Below are 18,095 nucleotides of genomic sequence, written 5' to 3' on the forward strand. Positions count from 1 at the left end.
CTTTTCTAGTTTCTCGTTTGCTAGTGTCCTTGTCAACACTGGTAGCAAAAGGCGGCACCTGAAGCTGATTCAGTTTACACAAGTAGTTCAGCTCCTCCAGGATAGCACATCCATATGTGCTGTTGGCAAGAAGGTTTGCTGTGTCTCCAAGCAGAGTCTCAAAGAACATGGATGAGATGCCAGGAGATGGGCCATAACACCAGGAGAGCTGGACAAGGCCACAGAAGGTCATCAATCCAGCAGCAGGACCAGTGTCTACTCCATTGTACCAGGAACCTGAGGATCACTGCCAAAGTCCTACAAAATGACCTCCAGCTGGCTACTGATGTGCATATTTCTGATCGAACTGTCAGAAATAGACTCCTTGAGGGAAGCATGAGGGTCCAAAGTCATTTAGTGGGACCTGTGTTCATAGCCCATCACCATGCAGCTCGATTGGCATTGTCCAGAAAAGTACCACAATTGCTAGCTCTGTCATTGGTACCCTGTTCTCTTCACAGATGATAGCAGGTTCAGACTGAGCAAATGTGACAAATGTCTGGAGACATTGTGGTGAACGTTATGTTGCCTGAAACAACATCAAGCATGACCAGTTTGGTGGTGGGTCAGAGATGATCAATTATCATAATTATCAAATTATCATAATTGTTCACCCCTGCTTCAACAGAGGCTTTATTAATTTTATTGGCATAGTGGTATTTTTTAAAGTGGTAAACAAAAACAAAACAAAAAAAAAAAAAACCTACTACGCTTCCGTTGCACTTTGGTTAAAGTTTTTGCTTAAACTAGGGATCCTTTGGTATTGGCCATAAAAAACCTGATCAATAACCGATTTCATATTACTTGATCGTCTGATTCCGATTTTTTTCTGTTTATCCCCTTTAAAAACGTTTACACTAAGTTCCTGCATAACCAGACACACAGAAGCATTATGTTCTATAGTAAAGTGTTATTTTAGGAATTTTTATGATTAAAACTATAGACCACTGGCATTAACGGTTTATTTTTAAATGAAATTCTGTAGGCTTATTGTTCAGTGACCATAAAACTACTAAAATAAATACAATTTCCTTAAAAATACATGCTTTAATAAAATACAGTGCATCCAGAAAGTATTCACATATCACTTTTTCCACATTTTATGTTACAGCCTTATTCCAAAATGGATTAAATTCATTTTTTTCCCTCAGAATTCTACACACAACACCCCATAATGACAATGTGAAAAAAGTTTACTTGAGATTTTTGCAAATTTATCAAAAATAAAAAAAATTGAGAAAGCACATGTACATAAGTTTTCACAGCCTTTGCCATGAAGCTCAAAATTGAGCTCAGGTGCATCCTGTTTCCCCTGATTATCCTGCAGCTTAATTGGAGTCCACCTGTGGTAAATTCAGTTGATTGGACATAATTTGGAAAGGCACACACCTGTCTATATAAGGTCCCACAGTTGACAGTTCATGTCAGAGCACAAACCAAGAATGAAGTCAAAGGAATTGTCTGTAGACCTCCGAGACAGGATTGTCTTGAGGTACAAATCTGCGGAAGGTTACAGAAAAATTTCTGCTGCTTTGAAGGTCCCAATAAGCACAGTGGCCTCCATCATCCATAAGTGGAAGAAGTTCGAAACCACCAGGACTCTTCCTAGAGCTGGCCGGCCATCTAAACTGAGCGATCGGGGGAGAAGGGCCTTAGTCAGGGAGGTGACCAAGAACCCGATGGTCACTCTGTCAGAGCTTCAGAAGTCCTCTGTGGAGAGAGGAGAACCTTCCAGAAGGACAACCATCTCTGCAGGAATCCACCAATCAAGCCTGTATGGTAGAGTGGCCAGACGGAAGCCACTCCTTAGTAAAAGGCACACGCCTGGAGTTTGCCAAAAGGCACCTGAAGGACTCTCAGACCAAGATAAACAAAATTCTCTGGTCTGATGAGAGAAAGATTGAACTCTTTGGTGTGAATGCCAGGCGTCACGGTTGGAGGAAACCAGGCACTGCTCATTACCAGGCCAATACCATACCTACAGTGAAACATGGTGGTCGCAGCATCACGCTGTGGGGATGTTTTTCAGCGGCAGGCACTGGGAGACTAGTCAGGATAAAGGGAAAGGTGACTGTAGCAATGTATAGAGACATCCTGGATGAAAACCTGCTCCAGAGCACTCTTAACCTCAGACTGGGGTGACGGTTCATCTTTCAGCAGGACGACCCTAAGCACACATCCAAGATATCAAAGGAGTGGCTTCAGGACAACTCTGTGAATGTTTGAGTGGCCCAGCCAGAGCCCAGACTTGAATCCGATTGAACATCTCTGGAGAGATCTTAAAATGGCTGTGCACCGACGCTTCCCATCCAACCTGATGGAGCTTGAGAGGTGCTGCAAAGAGAAATGGGCGAAACTGGCCAAGGATAGGTGTGCCAAGCTTGTGGCATCATATTCAAAAAGACTTGAGGCTGGAATTGCTGCCAAAGGTGTATCGACAAAGTATTGAGCAAAGGCTGTGAATACTTATGTATGTACATGTAATTTCTCAGTTTTTTTATTTTTAATAAATTTGCAAAAACCTCAAGTAAACTTTTTTCATGTAGTCATTATGGGGTGTTGTGTGTAGAATTCTGAGGGAAAAAATGAATTTAATCCATTTTGGAATAAGGCTGTAACATAACAAAAAGTGAAAAAAGTGATGCACTGTTAATACTTTCCGGATGCACTGTATGTAAATACGCGCTTGTGCAATATTAGAACTGTAGTGCAAGTTTACAGTCAGGTGATTGTACTTATAAGTACAAACAGTTCTACCAGGAGCACTTGGACTGATTGAGTGCGTTTAGAGCTCTTGGGATTAAATGGTCTCTGAACCACGAGGTCCCTACAGGAAAGGCTCTGCAGCGTTTGCCATACTATATTGGAGAAGTTCACATAGACTGTGTGCATTGCTGAGGCAGCGTGTGCTAGATGCTGTATCCTGATAATCCGATCAGCTGCTGTACAGCTGTGATTCCACACTCAGATACAGTGGGTTAACACTAGAATTACCAGAGCCTACGAAAAAAACTCGTAGATCCGGCCCACCTTAAATCCATTCGCACCACTCCGTCAGCGTCTTTTGTCCTGTAAATGTGCCGATAAAGACAAGCAGCAAGCAGTCTACTATTCCATCCCTCCACAGCTGCAGAACATGCACAAACTTCTCCCAGCTCATGCCTTGATCGATTATCTGGGAGTGAAGTGCTGGAGTTTTGGAGTGGAAATAATAGATCATTATTTAGAACACATGCATTTCATGTGTGTTCCGTTTCTACAACTGTTAAAACAGAAATGTTTTTCATATTTTAGTAATAAATGACAAAATGTACAAATAAACTATATAATGTGTGAAGCCTGCAGTCCAAAGATCAAATGAACACTTTCACAAAAGGTTCAAGGATAAGACAACATCTTTTGTGGCGTATCGGTAAGATTTACTGACTTGTATTCAAGAGTCCCAGGTTCGATCCTGACTACCTCCTATATTTGCCTTTTTTCAGTAGTGAGCTGCTGGTAATTCTAGTGTTAAATACTCTGAGCATTTTTCACCGAGAGTGAAAACGCTAAAGCAGCGATGGTATTTGGAATAGTCTGGCCATTCCGTGCACCATTATATACAGTGGGTACAGAAAGTATTCAGAACCCCTTCAATTTTTCACTCTGTTATATTGCAGCCATTTGCTAAAATCATTTAAATTATTTTTTTCCCCTCATTAATGTACACACAGCACCCCATTTTGACAGACAAAAAAAAGAATTTTTGAAATTGTTGCAGATTTATTAAAAAAGAAAAACTGAAATAGTCCTAAGTATTCAGACCCTTTGCTCAGTATTTAGTAGAAACACCCTTTTGAGCCAATACAGTCTTGAGTCTTCTTGGGAAAGATGCAACAAGTTTTTCAAACCTGGATTTGGGGATCTTCTGCCATTCCTCCTTGCAGATCCTCTCCAGTTCTGTCAGGTTGAATGGTAAACGCTGGTGGACAGCCCTTTTTAGGTCTCTCCAGAGATGCTCAATTGGGTTTAAGTCAGGGCTCTGGCTGGGCCATTCAAGAACAGTCACAGAGTTGTTGTGAAGCCACTCCTTCGTTATTTTAGCTCTGTGCTTAGGGTCATTGTCTTGTTGGAAGGTAAACCTTCGGCCCAGTCTGAGGTCCTTAGCACTCTGGAGAAGGTTTTTGTCCAGGATATCCCTGTACTTGGCCGCATTCATCTTTCCCTCGATTGCAACCAGTCGTCCTGGCCCTACAGCTGAAAAACACCCCCACAGCATGATGCTGCCACCACCATGCTTCACTGTGGGGACTGTACTGGACAAGTCTGTATTGGTCTCATCATACCAGAGAATCTTATTTCTCACCATCTCAGAGTCCTTCAGGTGTCTTTTAGCAAACTCCAAGATAGAACTTTTTGGCCTTAATTCAGGCCCTGAATCAAAAATGACACCAAGATTCTTTGCAGTAGAGCCAGGTCTGATGAGATCACCTCCAAGATTGACTGGGAAGGAGCTCATTTTATTAAGTTGCACTTTAGTCCAAATTTGCAGGACTTCATTTTTGTTTGCCATTTAAATTTAAAGAGTTCTGCGCCATCCAGGTTTTAATTTCACTGAGGCAGGTTGTTAGCTGAGAAAGCTCTGATGAAGTTCCACCTTTAACACTGAAATAAAGTTGAGTATCATCTGCATAAAAATGATAACCCAGTCCAAAGCTACAAATTAATATGGTCAAGAGGAAGCATATAAATACAGAAAAGCAGAGGACCAAGGAAAGAGCGCTATGGAACTCCTTGTATGACTGGCGCTGTGCTGGCACTGCTGTTGCCAAGACTAACAAACTCTTGCCTATCAGTCAGATAGGACTTGAACCACAGGAGGGCAGTGCCAAAGATACCCAGCATGTTCTCCATTCTGGAAGGTAGAATGTCATGTCTGACAGTGTCAAATGCTGCAATGAGGTCCATCAGAATTAATATGCTGGTTTGTCCAGAGTTTGCTGCAATAAGCAAATCATTGGTTAACCGTAGAAGAGTAGTTTCACACTTTTGACAGAAAAGGTTAGTGGGAAATAGGCTGAAAATTGTTAAGATTGTCAGCATCAAGACCAGACTTTTTTAACATTGGGGTTACAGAAGCTGTTTTAAAAGTAAGTGGCACAAAGTAAGTGAGTATACTGGACCTCTGTTAATCATTAGCATTAAAATTTAAGTAATATGATCATTATAATTTGTTACTAACCCACACCTATTCGGTTTCTCTTCTCAGCACTCACATGTGGCACTTTGTGCCACTGCCCTATTGCCAAGCAGGAAAAGTTATCTCCGATATAAGAACACTGAAATCATTGGGTAAAAGAGTCCTTTCATCAGATTGGCTGGCCCAGCACTGACTCAGCTTTGGAATAGCCAGTAGAGGGAGGCAGCTTGATGGCCGAGGTCTCCAGGACTCCGAACAAATCAGAATCCTATTATGTGATATAATCTACTCTTGCATTTTGCTCTGTACCGGTATTATTACTATTGTATTGTATTGAGGATTACTTGTGTCCTAATATGTGTATTGTATTGTATTTACCCAAATTTTGACACCCACTGCATGCCCAACCTATCTGGAAAGAGGTTTTTCTCTGAATTGCCTTTCTCAAGATTTCTTCAATTTTTTTTCCCCCCCAAAAGGGTTTTTTTTTAGGGGGAGTTTTTTTCTTTTCTTGTCTTCTTAGAGAATCAAGGCTGGAGGTGCGGCACTCCTTGTGTGATTTTGGGCTACACAAAAATAAATTCTATTGTACACGTTGGGTAAAAGATATAACTTTTAACTTTTTAACAGTTACCGATCTTTGACAGATAAAGTGGTTAGGTCTTTTATAAATTACAAGCATTAAAAGAAAATTATTTTTCAAAACTTGCTGTGCAATCCCAATACATATGACTTAGTCAGAAAAAGAACTGGGATGAGTTTCAATCATTGATTTTTTAAAATAAATTAAGGAATAAGTTTTAAAAGTAAAAAATGGAACATGCAATCAGCCTCTATTAACTTAAACAATCAACCCCACAGACATATAAAGTGATAAAACACTAGAAGCTGAATTTTCAAAAAGAAAAGAAAACCTTTCAACACAGTAAGATGGCAGTCAGCAAAGAAACTATCCAGAGATGAATCCTAGGCGTTCGAATTATCTTCTGCATGTCCAGAATGTGGACTTTGCAATAATAATATACAGTGGCTTGCAAAAGTATTCGGCCCCCTTGAATTTTTCCACATTTTGTCACATTACAGCCACAAACATGAATCAATTTTATTGGAATTCAACATGAAAGACCAATACAAAGTGGTGTACACGTGAGAAGTGGAACGAAAATCATACATGATTCCAAACATTTTTTATAAATAAATAACTGCAAAGTGGGGTGTGCGTAATTATTCAGCCCCCTTTGGTCTGAGTGCAGTCAGTTGCCCATAGACATTGCCTGATGAGTGCTAATGACTAAACAGAGTGCACCAGTGTGTAATCTAATGTCAGTACAAATACAGCTGCTCTGTGACGGCCTCAGAGGTTGTCTAAGAGAATATTGGGAGCAACACCACCATGAAGTCCAAAGAACACACCAGACAGGTCAGGGATAAAGTTATTGAGAAATTTAAAGCAGGCTTAGGCTACAAAAAGATTTCCAAAGCCTTGAACATCCCACGGAGCACTGTTCAAGCGATCATTCAGAAATGGAAGGAGTATGGCACAGCTGTAAACCTACCAAGACAAGGCTGTCCACCTAAACTCACAGGCCGAACAAGGAGAGCGCTGATCAGAAATGCAGCCAAGAGGCCCATGGTGACTCTGGACGAGCTGTAGATCTCTCAGGTGGGGGAATCTGTCCATAGGACAACTATTAGTCGTGCACTGCACAAAGTTGGCCTTTATTAAAGAGTGGCAAGAAGAAAGCCATTGTTAACAGAAAACCATAAGAAGTTCTGTTTGCAGTTTGCCACAAGCCATGTGGGGGACACAGCAAACATGTGGAAGAAGGTGCTCTGTTCAGATGAGACCAAAATGGAACTTTTTGGCCAAAATGCAAAATGCTATGTGTGGCAGAAAACTAACACTGCACATCACTCTGAACACACTATCCCCACTGTCAAATATGGTGGTGGCAGCATCATGCTCTGGGGGTGCTTCTCTTCAGCAGGGGCAGGGAAGCTGGTCAGAGTTGATGGGAAGATGGATGGAGCCAAATACAGGGCAATCTTGGAATAAAACCTCTTGGAGTCTGCAAAAGACTTGAGACTGGGACAGAGGTTCACCTTCCAGCAGGACTACGACCCTAAACATAAAGCAAGGGCAACAATGGAATGGTTTAAAACAAAACATATCCATGTGTTAGAATGGCCCAGTCAAAGTCCAGATCTAAATCCAATCAAAAATCTGTGGCAAGATCTGAAAACTGCTGTTCACAAACGCTGTCCATCTAATCTGACTGAGCTGAAGCTGTTTTGCAAAGAAGAATGGGCAAGGATTTCAGTCTCTAGATGTGCAAAGCTGGTAGAGACATACCCTAAAAGACTGGCAGCTGTAATTGCAGCAAAAGGTGGTTCTACAAAGTATTGACTCAGGGGGCTGAATAATTACGCACACCCCACTTTGCAGTTATTTATTTATAAAAAAATGTTTGGAATCATGTCTGATTTTCTTTCCACTTCTCACGTGTACACCACTTTGTATTGGTCTTTCACGTGGAATTCCAATAAAATTGATTCATGTTTGTGGCTGTAATGTGACAAAATGTGGAAAAGTTCTACTTTTGCAAGCCACTGTACATCCATAAAAATGAACTGTAGAAAGCAAGCATATCATCTGTAAACTGTAAATGAACATTTAAAATTAGCTTTGATGATGGAAACACTGCATTCTTGGATTTAGTATAAATGCACTGCAATAAACATCATTTACTACCTGTCTTTGTGCATAATTTGGAAGCCTTGGGCCATTTATTATTTATTTTTCATATAGCCTACAAGAATTTAAAATATGATTCCTATATTAGTTCTGTCAGTATATTTTTTCAAATAAAAGATAATAGGCTTACTCTACAACAAATATATGTTTGGAGATTTTTCAGATAAGGAAGCCATATGTTCACAGGTAAGATTCATACTTACTAACTCAACAAAGTTACGCTCAGTAAACATAGTGAAAGGGAGATACTGATTAGCAGATATCAGTGAGCCTTTCTCTGTACTCTTTATTTGTGTACATAGACAGTTTTGAAAAAAGACCATATACAGGTATATGCTTATCATATGCTTATGATTCTAAGGAAGAATAAAATAACAGTGGGAGGTCAAGCTTTTAGTTACAGGGCCCCAAAGCTCAAAGTTGAAGGACTTATTTACTCACTCAATCATCAACAAAAACACTATTTTATGTTTAGTTAAAAGCTGAAATGTGGCATAATGGTACATCTAGGCCAGTAATTATTCACTAAGAAAGCAATTTTTGATATATCAAAACTTTGGGATAACCCCCTCTGACTAGAAAAATTAAATAAAGTCGAACCACACTACCTGCAGATTTAGTTTTCACTGGTACAGTTATCTGTGGTTTACTATGTTCCAAAAATATTACATGAAAAATTCCAGAAATAAGTGATTCATAAGTTTCAAATTGCATAGCATTTTGAGAAAATGATTTTGGCACTTCGGATACAAGATCTGCACTGCAGCATTCTGTGTGCAGTGCACTGCGAAAATCCAGTACGTGCCAGCAGTGTGTGGCGCTCTGCCTCTATTATTTACTTCTGGTAAAGTTTTATTGTGCATAACTTATCAATTAAAACCTTATCATCCATCCATTATCCAACATAAAACACCTGGATCTCCTAACTGCGAGGCAGCAGCGCTACCCACTGCGCCAACGTGCCGCCCTAACCTTATCATTGGTATGTAAATAAATGCAAAATAAAACATCTAGAGTTTGCTACTATCCATGGTTTCGGGCATCTGTGGCAGGGTTTTGGAACATATCACCTGCAGGTGACAAGTGTACCTCAAACTCTCAAAAATGCCTTGGATTTGATTAAAACTTGGTGATATTATAGGACATGTGTTTGTCGATATTTAATAATATTATGCTAACTTACATGTTCTGTACTGTGAGCATACTTTAGGCAAATGAGGGACACAGCAGACGTGACTGGCGTGCCGTGAAAATAACACCACAAACCGAAAGGGTGGATGGATGATTAAAGTCGGGCCAGTATCATAGACAGGAAAAAAGAGAGATGATCTCATTTTGAAATGGAAAGAGAAAGTTTGAAGCTCAAAGGTAAGCAAGCACCATTTTTAGCTGTTGACTACCAGTACTTTTAAATGTGTACCAGCTCTCATTCTGGTTAACCTCTACACTCCAATGACCTTCTGACATGAATTATTGAGCAGCACAAAACACAGCACATTTATACAAACGACACGCAAGCAAGCCCCTGTGAAGTGTCAAGTACCTCACAGCACCAACACGTGAACAATGATTGGGGTGTTAACCTGTGGAGTTTCTGGAGCTGCAGGTGCATTTCCAAAGGATTAAATGCCCAGTACCTGCTGCACGGCTCTTCTAAACTGCTGTGTGAGAGATGGAGAGAGCAGTGTCATAACAACTGCTACAGTTCAAAAGTGTTGCACAGTACCCCAAAAAAAGGTGTGCAGCCATGTACCTGCACAGCTTAGAGGGAATATAGCCGATTACCTGTTGAAATTAAAAAGAATACACTTTCCTGTAAAACTGTGTTTTGCAATGACCATAAACAAAAGGCAAGTTACTATGAAAAGCAGGAAGAAACATCTATGGCAGAAATGTTTCACTCATCAACAATTGTGTATAGCATGTACAAGGGTAAGCATGTCATACACAAGCTCCAGTGACCTAATAATATTTTTACTTATGTGACCATTGCCTTTATCCAAGGCAGCTTACAACATTTGAGATATATCTGGTTATGTTTCTTTAGTTTTTCCAGTTGGAGTTCCAGTTCCTGTTTTTCCAGGGAGATGAAATGACTTGCTCATGGTCACACTGTGTCAGTAGCAGGATTTGAACCCACAACCTCAGAGTTTGAAGTCCTGATTCAAAAGCCTTGATTACTAACAGTACACTACCTGCCAATAATATTAGCCATTGGTACAAAAAAAAAATACAAATATTGTGTACAGAAAAGCACTTAGCTATATACTAATTCCGATACACCCAATTAACCAACAGCACTATTACTGAGGCACCTTGTCTTACTAAATGTAACCCAGCTAGTACAGCACACATTAGAATTATTTCTCCAAGTACACAACTATTGTATATTGTTCTTTAATAGAATTAATGGACGAATATAAAAAATGATGACTTTTTCTCTTGCCTGTGCCTGTAGTGGGGTTATAACACACGAGTACAAAATTAACTGGAAATATCACATTTTGACATACTATGTGAAACTCTTCTTAATGTTTAGAAGACACTTTGAAAAACTGAATAAAAATGTGCATAGAATGTAAATTTAAAATTGACATGTCAGCAACATTCCAGCGTAAAGACGTTAAAATTGCCAAAGTACATGTGAATTTAATCATTATCTAATCAGAACCTATTTTAATTGTAATCCTGGAAAGCCAAAACAAAAAATATAGTTTAAAATGCAACAAAAAACCTTTTTAACTTCTAGAAAACCAGATATGTTTAATTATATGTGAATTGCATAGTCTAAACCCATTAGTTTGTTACCCATTTTTACTAAGATTTAACTTTTCATTTAAAACACTGGACACTTTTCAGTCAATCGTTGAACTATATCGGGCTAACAACAAAAAATGATAGATATTAACACACTTGTTAAATTTACTAAGCTTATTTGAGTGTTTGTAATGTGAAAAACCTCGGTTTAAGTGAAATTCTGAAATGTAATAAAGTTGAAATCAAAGCAGCGTGATGGCTGCAACCTATTCAATAACCATAAATTAAAACACACATTTAACCCCTACCTGCTTGTATTAAAAAAGGATGCTTCCGGAAAAGAGAAATGTGCAGGCTCAACCAGTTGGTATTAATAAAGGCGATAATAAAATAAATCCAAGACTAGCGTAGTCAAGCACGCTTCTAGATTTGAAGCTATACATACATGTATTCTCATACGTAAACAACCCTTCTCCTCAAATTCCTCTCATATTATATTTAATGAGGACTTTAACTACCGTAAAAAGACAAAATAAACAAACCTACTGTTTTTAGATCTTTACATTATAATAAATTTCCTGCACACGTTTTCAGCGCTTTTTAAAAGGTTGCAATATTGCAGATGATTAAACTATCAGACAAATATAGTAATAAAATCGTACGTTCAATAGTCACGTAGACTGTATTAAGACGTCTTTTATATATGTAAATATATGACTATATACATGTATGAAAATAAAAATCAGATTTAATACCTCTAAATATAATTCTAGTAGGTCCAAACTGAACAGATACTCATTCTACCTCCCGCACAGGAACCAAATAAAGCTAGTCTACCGGTTTGGGAACGGAGAGGGGAGGGAGAGAGGTCATTATCAAATTAACCAATCAATCGGCGATATGCACAGGCGGAAACAAGCTGTAACGTTATGATTGGCTAGTCAAATGACAATCTTTGTGTATCGCTTGACTTGAAATTAGGCCTGCTGAAACGACTTGTAGCGTGGGATAAAATTACTCAGAAAACGCACCCCTTCTTTGATTTTAATTTACTTTAAACGTTCGTGTCACTTGTACGCAAGTACTACCAAGTACACTGTCACTTTTGAGGTGAGATGTGAGATGTGCAATATCGCCTTTTGATTGCATGTGTAGTTTACTCATGAGCAGTATTATGAATGAACCACACAAAAACGTTCACTTTAATACAATCAGCAGATACACAACACGATTATAACAAATTATGAGAAAATAAAGACAATTTGGTATGTTCGACTTACAAAGCCCCATCACCTTTGATGCCACCTACTTCACTCCATTCAAAATGAGTATTGGCTCCCGAGCTCAAGTCTGGTTCCACGAAAGGCTCGTCTGTGGGCTGTAATAAGATCTTATTTCTCATTGGTCCAAGAATGACACGTGATTAGTACTGAAGTAATCACGTGGCTAAACAAAGACAAACGTGCTTGAGGGGCGGCCGTTTGACGCAAGTTGGGAACGGGCTTGAAGTTTTTGGTTTGAGGAAGTTCGATTGCTGGTAAAGAAAAGAGACAAGCTTGTTTTGATCGGTTCCGATCAGAGTTAACCTTTGAGGCCGCCAGAATAGGCCAAAGTCCATTGTGTTGTCTTTTAACCATAAATAACGATGTGCAAAGTGTGGTGGTGATCATAATTATGAAGAATGTAAAGAACTGCTTTTGAAATATTAATTGTGGTGAGAATCACATTGCGGCATACGGGGGGTGTGGGGGAGTAGGGGTTATTATCAAGAAGCAAGAGAAGTTCAGTTAAAATAGAATTAAAAAATATATGTTGAAGCAGTAAGAAAAGTTAGAGAGAATGATGGCAAGCATGATAGCATAACACAAAAAAGTAAAGGCGGTGGAAAAAAGATGCTACCTATAATCATGGAAGATGTTTCAGAACATATAAACAGTGCAACAAGAGAGCTATTTAATGATTTTAGCATTAAACAAGAAACGTGGTAGTGGATAAATTAAGATTTTTAGTTTTTCTTGTGGAGCTTTTTAATTGTACTGCATAGACAGGGAATAAATATGAGAAAATGAAAGTAATTATGAGGTCAGCTGTAAAGTACTTAAACATAACAGAAGAATGCACTGGTAAATTACAGTAATTATTTCCAAATCCCAGCTATTTAGGTCAGTAATAAAAAATTATTCCATGGAATATGAGGTTTACTAGAAAATGGTTAAGAATTTAAGTAATAAATATACAGTATACTAATAATAATTATTTGCATATATAGCGCTTTTCTCTCTGTGGACAGCTTGCCAGAATTTATTTGCATACAAGAAACCAGGCTAAAGGCTCGTTTACAGTTTAATTCAAGGGTTTTTTCTCAGGGAGATGGGTGTTGTGTTTTTGCAAGAAATGAAGTCATACAGGGTATATAGAGAACATAATATACAGTAAATATGTAATTTGAGTGTAATATGATAATAATAAAGACTTCAGAAGGAGAACTGGTGGTGGTTAACTTTTATAATCCAGAAGGTGTTTTGGAAAAACAAGAATTTTAAAAGCTGTTTGTAAATATGTTATCCATTTATGAATTGTGTATGTTTGTTTGGATTTAACATTTGTGTCTAGTAGGTGAGCTATTTGTATGATTGGGAGATAGATTATGAGGCAACAATGGGGAATGATTATTTCCCAATAATATTTAAAACAGATAAAATGAGTAAAACTCATAAGATGGATAGGATATTAATGTTCAATTTTAATAAAGCTAGTTGGAATAAATTTGAAAATATTTGTGATGAATTTGCTCAGAAATTGATATCAATGAATTTAACAATTAGTATAATAAATGAGGCAGCTGTTAAATGTATTCCAGTTAACAAAATAAAGCATGTGAGGTCAAAAATGGTGCCGTGATTGACTAGTGATTTTGATAAGATACTTCATGAAAGAAACAGAGCATTCAGCAAGCTAAGGAAGGCTTTTACATATGATAGTTTAATGCATTATAAAGGGCTAGTAGAGAAGTGCAGGAAAATACGCAAATCAACAAAAAAAGAATATTGGAGGAAGTATTGTTCAACATTAATCAAAAGACACTCTAATTAAAGAAGTTTGGGACAAAAAAAATGAATGGTAAATGCATAAGTAAGAAAGGGAAGTGTCTAAAACCTGAGCTTGGGTATATAGATGGGGATTTGGATAATGCAGATATACTAGCAGAAACTTTTAGAAAGGTTGCTGGAGATGAAAATTTGATCATTTTAAAAAGGTTAGAAATCAACAGATCAGGAAATTGAATTGGATTTTGAAGGATTGGGCTAAAGATGATAATTATGTGAATGACAAGTTTACTGTAGTAGAATTAAAATCATCAGTTCCTGAAGATAAAAATAACAGCTCCTGGATAGTTTAATATATTTAACTTATATTTCCAAGAATTTAAGTTAATTCACTTAGTATTAAGTTTGTTTAATATGATTTGGATAAGAGGCCAGTTACCAAAAGCATGGAAAAAATCAGTAGTATTGCCAATTGAGAAACCAGGGAAGGATCAAATTTCTCCTAATTCATGTAGGCCTATAGCACTAACATCAAATTTTAGTAAACTGATGGAAACAAAGATTAATAAGATATTACATTTTTTTGGAGAAACGTGCATTGATGACAGTTTTTGAAAGTGGATTTAGGAAAGGCAGAAGTACAATTGATCACATTTTGAAACTGGAAACTTAATTATGGAAAACTTTAAGTAACAAAGATAGTTGCAGTATTTCCAGATATAGAAAAGGCATATGATATGTTATGGAGAGATGGGTTATTAATTGAAATATACAAATTGAGATTGAGAATTTATTGGTGGATAAGGGACATTTTATCTGAAAGGGCCTTTCTAGTAAGGGTAGGCAATGAAATATCCTCAGAAATGAGAATAGAAAATGCCACACCCCAACGTAGTATTATAAGTCCAATTTAATTTAATTTAACGATAAACTATCTACCTAGTATGGTGTTTGATGTAGATATGTTGTTATCTGCAAATGATGGCAATATTTGGAAGAGAGGAAGACATTTTGAATACCTCCTTCACAAGGTACAAAGTGCAGTCTCAAATGTTGACATATCAGCAAATCAGTAGGATTTTAAATTGTCAGTGGCAAAAACAGTGCCAGTTTGTTTCTCATTAATGAAAATGAAGGTAAATAAATCCTTGTATTTGTATAGTTTTCTGATAGAATGGAATTTAGATTTTTGGAAGTCCATCCATCCTCTTCTGCTTATCCGAGGTCGGGTCGCGGGGTCAGCAGCTTAAGCAGAGAGGCCCAGACTTCCCTCTCCCCGGCCACTTCTTCCAGCTCTTCCGGGAGAATCCCAAGGCGTTCCCAGGCCAGCCGGGAGACATAGATTTTTGGAAGTGATATTTGATAATAAATTAAAGTGGGAAATACATGTTCAAGAGATTATAAGGAAATGTAATATTAGAATTAACCTAATGAGATGTGTGTCTGGATAGTTGGCTGATAGAGTTGTACTACTTAAAATACTGTATATGCTTCCTTGATTAGACCTTTATTGAATTATGGATATCAAGCGTATGCCTCAGCAGCCCCAGCCTTGTTAACACAACTAGATAAAATATAATACAGGACAATTAGAATATGTTTTAGCGCCTTTCCATCTACTCCTACTTATGCACTACTGGTAGAGACAGGAAAAATTCCATTGAATCTTAGAAGACATTTGTTTGATCTGAACTATTGGGCTTATTTAAAACAAAGCAATAACCATCCAACTGCTAAAATTTTGAAAGACTGCTAGGAATAGCAGTATGGAAGAACAAAGCATGAGTCTTATGGGAAAAGAGTGAGAGCATCAGCATTAGGATTACAGGAACAAATAATATAATTTCAGTATAGCCACCATGGTATTTAGTAAGGCCAAATATTGATTTTAGACAGGAATTATAAGGAGTACATCCAAATATATACAGAGGGATCAGGAACCTGGAGAAAAATCGAGTAGCATCGGCATTTTATGTAAAAATAAGAAAGAAGTAAATATCAGTGTATATTGGATGTATTATCAGTTTTTTTACCTAAAATGATAGCAATGTGTTTTGCTCTTGAATGGCTAATTGGAATAAAATTTCAGAAAAATAGCCAGTCACCAGCCACCCAATATTCCCTTAAAGGGCCAGTTTGGTGTAGACAAAAAGTGTCAGTTACATTACCCTCAGAGCTCTATGTGATATAATATAACAATATAACAATCGTTCATCTATACTAATAAAAGGCAAAGCCCTCACTCACTCACTCACTCATCACTAATTCTCCAACTTCCCATGTAGGTAGAATGCTGAAATTTGGCAGGCTCATTCATTACAGCTTACTTACAAAAGTTGGGCAGGTTTCATTTCGAAATTCTACGCCTAATGGTCATAACTGGAAGGTATTTTCTCCATTAACTGTAATGGAGTTGAGCTGGAAAGACGTGGGGGCGGAGTTTTGTGTGACATCATCACGCCTCCCACGTAATCAAGTGAACTGACTGTCAACGCAGTACGTAGAAAACCAGGAAGACCTCCAAAAAGCGCTTAAGAAAACATGCATTATATAATTGAGAAGGCAGCGAAACAATAAGAAGCGAGCGAGTGATATATACTACCATATTCATGAGTGCTGCTACCTCGAAAAGAAAGCAAGGTGTAAACCTAAACTTTAAATTAAGTTGATAGACAGGCTACCACTGGCGTTTCACATGCCCACAGGTAATGCGGGATACAAGTTTAATGAGAGGACGCAGGATATAAACGAGAGTTTTGATCACATTGTAACTAAGTTAAAATTGTAGGTGAAGGGGTGTGCTTATGCAAATTCCAGAGACTGTGTTTGTGGGGGATTGACAGTTAAGGCGGGTGGGGGAGTCACGTCATCATCTCCCTCCCATTTACCTAATTTCACTCTGAGCTGAGCTCCGCGGCTAACGCCGTCTTCCGAAGCAACTTCGTCACACTTCCACCAAATACTCACAGAAAAATCCACAAGTTAATACACACCCGTCTCTAGAGTTTCTCCACACTGAATCCTCCAGGCACTACTTACAAAAGGTTACATTGACAATCGTGTTACGTTATTTTTAAAATCTTTCCTTTTCTTAGCACAAGCACAGCTGAGAAGCTTCGATGCATGTGCTCCATAACGCTAAAAATAATGCATTTAATCACACTTTGCATTACAAGCAAAGGGGAGCTTTTGTCAATGCATGATTTCCTGGTACACCGATTACATTGATCAGCGCATCCCGATTCATTTTACCCTCGCACCACCTTAGTTTGAGAAGAAGTATGAAAAATATGAGGTTAACACAGAAAACAGATCACCAATTCAAGCTTTATGAATAATCGATTCGCCATCAATAATTGTTTTGGTAAAGCCATCCTCCTTCCATTTTATAATTTTTCCGCCACTAGCCATGATTAAATGAACGGTAAAAAAGTAAGAGCAAACCGAGGGTGACTTATTTAGGCAGGCATATATATGACAGCAACACTCATGACAATGTCAATCATGTTACGTTATTATTAAAATGTTTCCTTTTCTTTTCATTACTTCTTTAACACACTACTTCTCCGCTGTAGGCGGGTATTTTGCTATATATATAATATATGAATGACCTCCAAAGAGCTGAGACTTTTGATATCATGAACGTGTGTACAAAACTGGGGTCTCCTGCCCAGCAAAAGTCGAGCAGCCAGCGCGCGTGCATAGCTGTGCCGGCCTTTGAGATGCTGACTGCGCTTCTGCCTTAAGTCAAAGTGAGCACTTTTAATTTTTTTCATCCTCCCCTGAGCTATAGCCCAGACAAGTGCAAACACGGGACCCCTTTTCTACACCACGGCAAAATAATATTAAGGCGATTCACACTTTCTTTTGCACGTATACGATTATGAGGTCCTCACCTCGGATTATGAAGACACGCATACGAGTGGAGGACTGACAGTGCCATCACAGCTGATTAATGGCGGGACGTTTCACCAGTCTACACAAGACCCACCGCGACTGTCCCCAAAAGGCGATCATAACATCAGCATACACATCTCTCTATACTATATAAAAGAAAAAGGCAACTTTCCTTTCTTTACACCTTTTTTCCTTTTATCCCAAACCAAAGCCTTTCTCTCTTAACACTGCAGAGGACACAAAACTAATTTTCTTTAATTGCCGGTAAGGCACATTACCAGAGGCACAAATTTGAACGCTCACATAGAAAATGTAATTTCTATACCACAGCCGTGTAGCGCCTTTCAAAAGGGATCTACTACCGAGAGATGATCCATATACATTTTAGCTGCTGTTAGTTACTTACCTGTTGTGTTACACA

At 38.3% G+C, this 18,095-nt stretch overlaps 1 protein-coding gene across 3 annotated transcripts in view; it reads right to left on the reverse strand.

The window, feature by feature from the left end:
* nadkb (NAD kinase b) overlaps window positions 1-12,105 on the reverse strand; it is an 84,147-nt gene extending 72,042 nt beyond the window's left edge. The window contains exon 1 of one of the 3 annotated variants that reach the window (XM_039761146.1): window positions 12,024-12,105. The gene's annotated coding sequence lies outside the window, so the exon portion shown is untranslated. Of the gene's footprint in view, window positions 1-11,485; window positions 11,575-12,010 lie in introns of those variants that run through there. The other 2 variants (XM_039761127.1, XM_039761138.1) reach the window with 2 other exon arrangements.
* Between the last annotated feature and the right edge of the window lie 5,990 nt (window positions 12,106-18,095).

Source organism: Polypterus senegalus, chromosome 1, assembly GCF_016835505.1.
Source record: "Polypterus senegalus isolate Bchr_013 chromosome 1, ASM1683550v1, whole genome shotgun sequence".
Lineage (NCBI taxonomy): Eukaryota > Metazoa > Chordata > Cladistia > Polypteriformes > Polypteridae > Polypterus > Polypterus senegalus.